Genomic DNA, 7,235 nt, shown 5'->3' on the forward strand with positions numbered 1-7,235 from the left:
TTACTGGATCTTAGAACCCTTTCATGTTAACTCACTTTATTAGATGATGGATGTTTTCCCTCACCAACATTTTATTTAATTTATTTAAGGTCCAGTGCTACAGAATTCACAATTGCAAGCTTGTCTGGATTCTTGCAGTACTTTACAATGATTAAAGTACATTTGTTAATTGTCCATGCAAGGCCATGGTGGTTAAATTACTTGCAGTAAGTGTCTGAGGTCAGATTTAAATCCAGGACTTCCCATCTCTTGGCCTGGCTTCCAATCCACTGAGCCACGTACTTGTACCCCCATCACCTTTTTAAGTTTTAAAGAGTTACTTAGGGAAGACATTGAGAACTATAGTTATTTGCCCAGGATCACGGGCATTATGTGTCAGAGGTGGAACCTGAAGTCAGATCCTGGCTTTAAGGTTTAAACAAACTATATAATAGTAAGTCGTAATTTTATATGTCCTTTAGAAACGTTATTTGTATTTTGAAATGCTCATGTTTGTTCTTAATAAAGAAAAAAAATAAGAAAAAAATCTTTTCTATACTTTCAAAGCTCCCTCTGATGGCACTGCTATGGGGAGGCTTCCCCAAGGCCTCTGGTCATAGCTGGCACCTTCCTTCAGGACTCTCAAAGCTGTCTTTTCCTCTCTATGCACACAATGGAAACTACTAGCATTTATGAACGTTTTCGTTGTTCGTAAAGCCCTTGACTTTCAAGAAAGCCCTCTTCTGATGTTCAGTCATTTTTTGAAAATCACTGTTCTCGAGATCCTGCATTCTTAAAGGCCTATGCTAGCAGGTCACAAACTCTGGGAAGTTTTATGGTATAGATGGGCTACAGACTTTTGTCTGGAGGGTCATCAGCATAATTGAGGAAAACTTCATCTAGGCTGCCAGGTGATGAAATATTTGTTATGCTAACTAAAGACCATCCGTGAAATCCTAGAGGTGCTCTAGTCCTGGAAAGTTAGCAAAATTCTTTCCACCATTATCTTATTTGATCTTGATAACAAACATCATAAAACCAGTAATACTTGTTGAATTGAACTTTGTGAGATTTTACAAGTGTTATTTTATCTCCATTTTCTGATGAAGGAGTTAGGGGAGAGCAAAATTAAGTGACTTGCCCACCATTATCAGCAGTTAGTAGGTGTGGTAGGTGGGATTAGAACCCAGGAGCTTTTTTTTTAACTGAACTTTAGTGCCAAAAAAGAGCCTTTCCATTATAAATAATAAAATAGATTATCTATAAATCTCTGTAAATCTCCATACCACTTGCTTTTTTAAAAAGAGTATGTAATGAATTCTGCATATTACTTTCATAACTGACATTGCTTATCTGTGCTTCCATCTCAACTGTGCATTTTAAAATGTCTCAAAAGTCTCTTTGGCATCACAAAGACTTTCCCTGCCTGATTTTACCCCATTACTATCCCTACCCTTCCCTGTTAACCTTGAGAAAGAAGGGGGGGGAAACTTAAAGCAAGTAATCAATCCACACAGTGGCCAAAAATGTCTTTTTATGTTCATTATATCTATCATTTCTCTTTCATGAGGTGAGTAATATGCTCCATCATAAGTCCTTTGGAGACATGGTTGATTACTGCATTGATAGAATTCTTAAGTTTTTCAATTTTTCTTAATTGGTTTCCTTGTCTAAAAAGTTTTTTTTTTCTATGTACTTCATACTACCTAGAACTCTCTGGAATTGTCTCTATTTGTTGTGGCAAAATAATATTCATTTACAGTGATGCTAGAATTTGTTTTTATTTTCCCATTGTAATAACAATTTTCAATATACTTTTTCCAAAATTATGAAGTCTGAATTAGCTCCCTTACAGAGATGATAAGCAGTTTGGTCTGGGACATATATATGTGTGTGTGATCATGCAAAACATATTTCGTATTGGTCATTATGAGAGAAGACTCCTATAAATCCCAAAACCCAAAACAAAAACAAACTAAAGTGTGCTTTGGACTATAGAGTGCTTTGGAGTACATTGTGACTCCCCAACAGTCTCAGAGGCAAACTTAAGATACTCCCTTGGATTCTAGTTCTTTGTTCTCTCCTATATTATTATGAAGTTTGTTTTGCTTGTAGCTTTTCTCTCCTGCAAATTATTCTAATGCACTCTATTTTCTTCCCCCCCCCCCCCATTGAATTTGATGTATTTAGACACCAAACTAGTATGTTCAAATGTTCTTTTGTTCATTTTAGGTAAGAATAAGGTTTATATGATATCTACTTTCTCCACCCCTTCCTCCCTGTGTGTAAACACAGCTCCTTTCAAAACTTAAATGCTATTATTTACTCCATTCTTCTCATATATCCCAGTTATGTGAAATAGTATTTAACTCCCTCAATACCATTTGAAGAGAATACGTTTCCAAAGGGACATTTGTTTTCTCCCTTTTTAGAATGAGTATAGTATACCATCCAGCTCCTTCAATTGTTCAAATATATTTACCTTTCTAGGCCTCTCCATCTTGGGTTTATATTTCACAGTTTGTATTCAGCTCTGTTCTCTTATCAGAAGTGCTTGAAAATTCTCTACTTCATTAAAAGTCCTTTTCTTCCCACCAACACGTCCCATGCCTTGCCTTCCATAGAATCATACTCAACCTTGTGGAATAAGTTACTTTTAGTTATGAAGTTATCTTTTGCCTTTTGGAATGTGTGATCAAGCTGACAGACCTCATGTGATCCTGCATGTAGTCCTTGTAATACATGGATTATTTTCTTCTACATCCTTTAATTTTTTTTCTTTAAACTTGAGAGATCTAGATTTTTTTTCTATGATATTCAGGAGGTGATAACTTGATTCTTGTTCCCCCCCCCCCCCCATGGTTACATGATTCATTTTTTCTTTCTTCCCTCCTCCCAGACCTGACAAGCAATTGCACCAGGTTATACATGTGTTATCACTTAATACCTATTTCCATATTAATCATTTTTGTAATAATCTTTTAAAACCAAAACCCCAAATCATCCCTCCATATAAAAAGTGATACCTTTTGCTTTTCTTTTGAGTTTCTACTCCCACAGTTCTTTCTCTTAAGTCCCTCAGGGATGTCCTGGATCATTGCATTGCTATTAGTAGCAAAGTTGATTACATTTGGTCACTCCACAGTGTTTCAGTTTTCTGTGTATAATGCACTGATTCTACTCATTTCACTCCACATCAGTTCATGGAGGTCTTTCCAGTTCCAGTTGATAGAAATCAAGCAGTTCCTCATTTCTTATAGCACAATAGAATTCTATCATCATCATATACCACAGTTTGTTCAGCCATTCCTCAGTCTAGTGAAAGGCTCTTTTTTTTTCTAATTTTTTTGGCATCACAAAGAGCATGGCTATAAATATTTTTGTACAACCCCTTTTTAATTTTCTCTTCTAGGGTACAGACCTAGTAGTGGTATTGCAGGATCAACGGGCTTGCATTCTTTTAAAGCCCTTTGGCATAATTCCAAATTGCCTTCCAAAATGGTTGGCTCAATTCACAATTCCACCAACAATGCATTAGTGTCCCAATTTTACCATATCCCATCCAATATTTATTATTTTTCTTTACTGTCATATTGGTCAATCTGCTTGGTGTGAGGTACCTCAGAGTTATTTTGATTTGCATTTTTCCAATTAAGAGGGATTTAGAACACTTTCATGTGATTATTGATAGTTTTGATTTCTTTATCTGAAAACTCTGTTCATATCCCTTGACCATTTGTCAATTGGGGAATAGCTTGATTTCTTGTACATTTGACTTAGTTCATTAGAAATTTGAGAAATTGGACCTTTATCAGAGATTTTTGTTATAAAAATATTTTCCCAATTTGTTGCTTCCCTTCTAGTTTTGGTTGCATTGGTTTTGTTTGTACAAAAACTTTTTAATTTAATATAATAGAAGTTATTCATTTTACATCTTGTAATGTTCTCTAACTCTTGCTTGGTCTTAAAGTCTTTCCTTTCCCATAGACCTGACAGGTATACTATTTCTTTGTTCACCTAATTTACTACCCTCTTTGTATTTGTCATTTACCCATTTTGAATTTATCTTGGTATAAGGTGTGAGATATTGATCTAAACCTAATTTTTCCCATACCTTTTTCATTTTCCTAGCAGTTTTTGTCAGATAGTGAGTTCTTGTTCCAAAAACTGAGATCTTTGGGTTTATCAACCACTAGCTTGCTGGGGTCATTTACCCTAGTGAACACTGGAAAGCCTGTGGCAGTTTTGACTTATGACTTATTGTAATGTAATGTAATCCTTTGGATATTCAAGGACCTCTCCCTGGGATTGTTTGATCATTTTAGACTTTCTCAGGGGGTCCCTTAGTTCTTTCTGCCTCCAGATTCAGAGCCTTGTATTACTCAGTTCCTTAACTTCTTATTGATTGAGATGGAATTGCATTGGCAGCCTCACCCTTTGCTATTTTTTCCTCATTTATATGTAAAAACAATTTTCAACCTTGGGGAAAAAAAGGGTTTTTTTACCGAATTCTCCCCATCCTGCCATCTTTTTCCTCTCCACTCTCTGAGACAGCAAGCAATCTGGTTTAGATTTTACATATGCCATAATAGAAAACATCTTTCCATAGTAGTCATTTTGTGAATGAGAATTTGAACAAAAAATAAAAGGAAGTTCACAATTATTCATCATACAGTATTGCTATTACATTTCTGGTTCTGTTCATTTTGCATTAGTTCATGTAGGTTTTTCTGAAATCATCCTCATCATTTCTTATAGCACAGTAGTATTTGATTATAGTCATAAAACAATTTTTTCATCCATTCCCCAATTAGACATTCCCTGAATTTCCAATTCTTTGCTACCACAAAAAGCTGCTATAAATATTTTTGTAGAAATTGGTCCTTTGTCTTTTTGGGGGGAATTTCTTTGGGATACAGACAAATGGATGCACAATTTAAAAATCTTTTGGGTATAATTCCAGATTGCTCTCTCCAGAGTGATTGAATCAATTTACAACTCCACCAACAGACTTGATCACTGGAGGCAGCTGATGGTATAATGGATTGATTTCAGGCCTGGAGTCAGGACTGAGGTCAAATATGATCTCGGATATTTACTGACCCTGTGACCCTAGTCACTTAACCCCGGTGCCTTGGTTTTCTCAACTGTAAAAAGAGGGTAATAATGCCTACCTTGAAAGGTTATTGTGTGGATCAAATGTGATAATAAATGTAAAAAAGCACTTAGTACAGTGTCTGGCACGTGGTAAGCTCTATGTAAATAATTATTCCCTCCCCTTCTTCATTATTTGATCTGGCATGAACTTGAGTTTCTTTGGAGTTAGTATGTAGGAGCCAAGCAGTTTGCCTCCCATGGCGGCAGCTCTCTTGGCTGGAAATCCAAACTGATATGATTGTCATTTTCCTGCTCAAAGAAGCTTCATTGGTTCTCTGTTGTCTGCATTTAAAGCCCTTTGCATTCTCACTCCAAATCCTCTTTCAAGATTTTATAGTCTTCCTCATTCTATATTCCAGCTAAACTTTGTACTTAGTGTGTCCTGAATGTGATATTTCATCTTTCTTACCTGTATACATATCCTACTTGGGAACGCCGGATTCATCTCAACCTCTTGGAATCCCTGGCTTTGGTCAAGGCCCAACTTAAGGGCCTTAATTCTCCACCTCTCCCAGTGTAATTAGTCTCTAGTAATAGAAATATTATATTTTAAGAGGTTTATTAAAGATTATTAGTAATAAAGGAATAAAGAAAATACAAATAAGAAAACCACGTGCCTAGGGCTGATTAGCCCATTCAAAACCCCTGTGCTTAGCTTACCTACTACATCACTGCCATGGAAGAAGGAGAAGTAGGCATCGCTGCCAGTTAAAATACTCGTGATCTCACCCAGGTGGAGGCTCAGGTGAGATTATAGGGAATTCTGGGAAGTACCAAGGACTTCTGGGGATTGAAGTCTAGGGTTCAAATCTCCATTTTACAACCCCCACCCCGAGGCCCAAGGAAGACTAGTGTCTCTGATGGGTCTTCTAAACATACCAGCCAAGAAATTACAATAATTTGAGGATAAGAGGAAGAGAGAACAAAACCAAAGATTGCTAGGCACCTTGACAAAAAGCCAGGGTGGGGGCAGTCCCCTTTGGCATAAGAGTATACATCAAACCCCTTACAGTTCAGATCACATCCCAAAGTTCACTCTGGATCTTCTCATGTGGTCTGTGGAGGCATCTTTATGGTGTCTTCTCCAAACAGTTCAGTTTCTGGATTCGGAGAGGTAGCATGTTTCTTAACCTAAAATTACTTTCTCAAGGAATTTAAACTTTGCAATTAAAAATAATAATTTTTATAACCCCCCCCCAAGAGGGTGATTGAAAAACACAGGGATCACTTAGGGATGCATGGCTGAGTTATGAGGTATATGAATCAATTGGTAAGAGAAATCAAAAAGCATTTAAAAAATCTAAATAAAAAAGAATTTCTGGATGAAATATAGACTATCAAAGTCTTATGTGTAAAAATTTTAAGTCTAGGAAAAATAAATCCATAATAGGTCCTTGAATCAGGGCCCAGTTAAAATGATATAAGCAATGATGCATTTACCCAGTCAGTAGCCAGGACTACAGAAAGTTGCCACACTATGAAAGACAGAAAAGGGACCAGATTATGGGAGCCACATTTGAGATACTTGTAAGTATTTTCACAAAGAGTGTGGATACAAGGAAGGCCTGCGTCTTAATGTATTTTAAGCATCACAACTTCCAGTCTCACACTATGTTCAAGTCCTTTGTATTGGCGTAGAATTTTCATCAACCCCTTTGGGATTGGTTGGTCTTTGACCTTGTGCTTGATTGGCACTGTGCAATGGCTCTTGTATATCTTGTCCTGGAATCGGACAGAATCATTAAGCTAAGTCCCATAATTTCTGTCAACACATGCCATCATTTTTTACAGTCTCGAGCTTTTGGGGCATGCATTGACATAGCAAAAATATTTTAAACATTGCTGCTAAATCAAAAAGTTAAAGAAAATCTTAATGCTGGTGACGTGCTTCAAATATAAAGAGGAGAGAAGAAAAGAAAGTGAAATAATATATTGCACATGCAAGAAAAATATAAAAGTTTTAAAATTTAAAAATATAGCTTATAATCATTGACACTGTGTCAGCTAAGAAAATATAGAATACAAGCCTTTCTCACTAAAATGAGATCCATTTCCTCCTCATACCTGGCCATGATCCACTGTGAGTACAAGCAAATGAA

This window comes from Monodelphis domestica, chromosome 4 (genome assembly GCF_027887165.1).
Source record: "Monodelphis domestica isolate mMonDom1 chromosome 4, mMonDom1.pri, whole genome shotgun sequence".
Lineage (NCBI taxonomy): Eukaryota > Metazoa > Chordata > Mammalia > Didelphimorphia > Didelphidae > Monodelphis > Monodelphis domestica.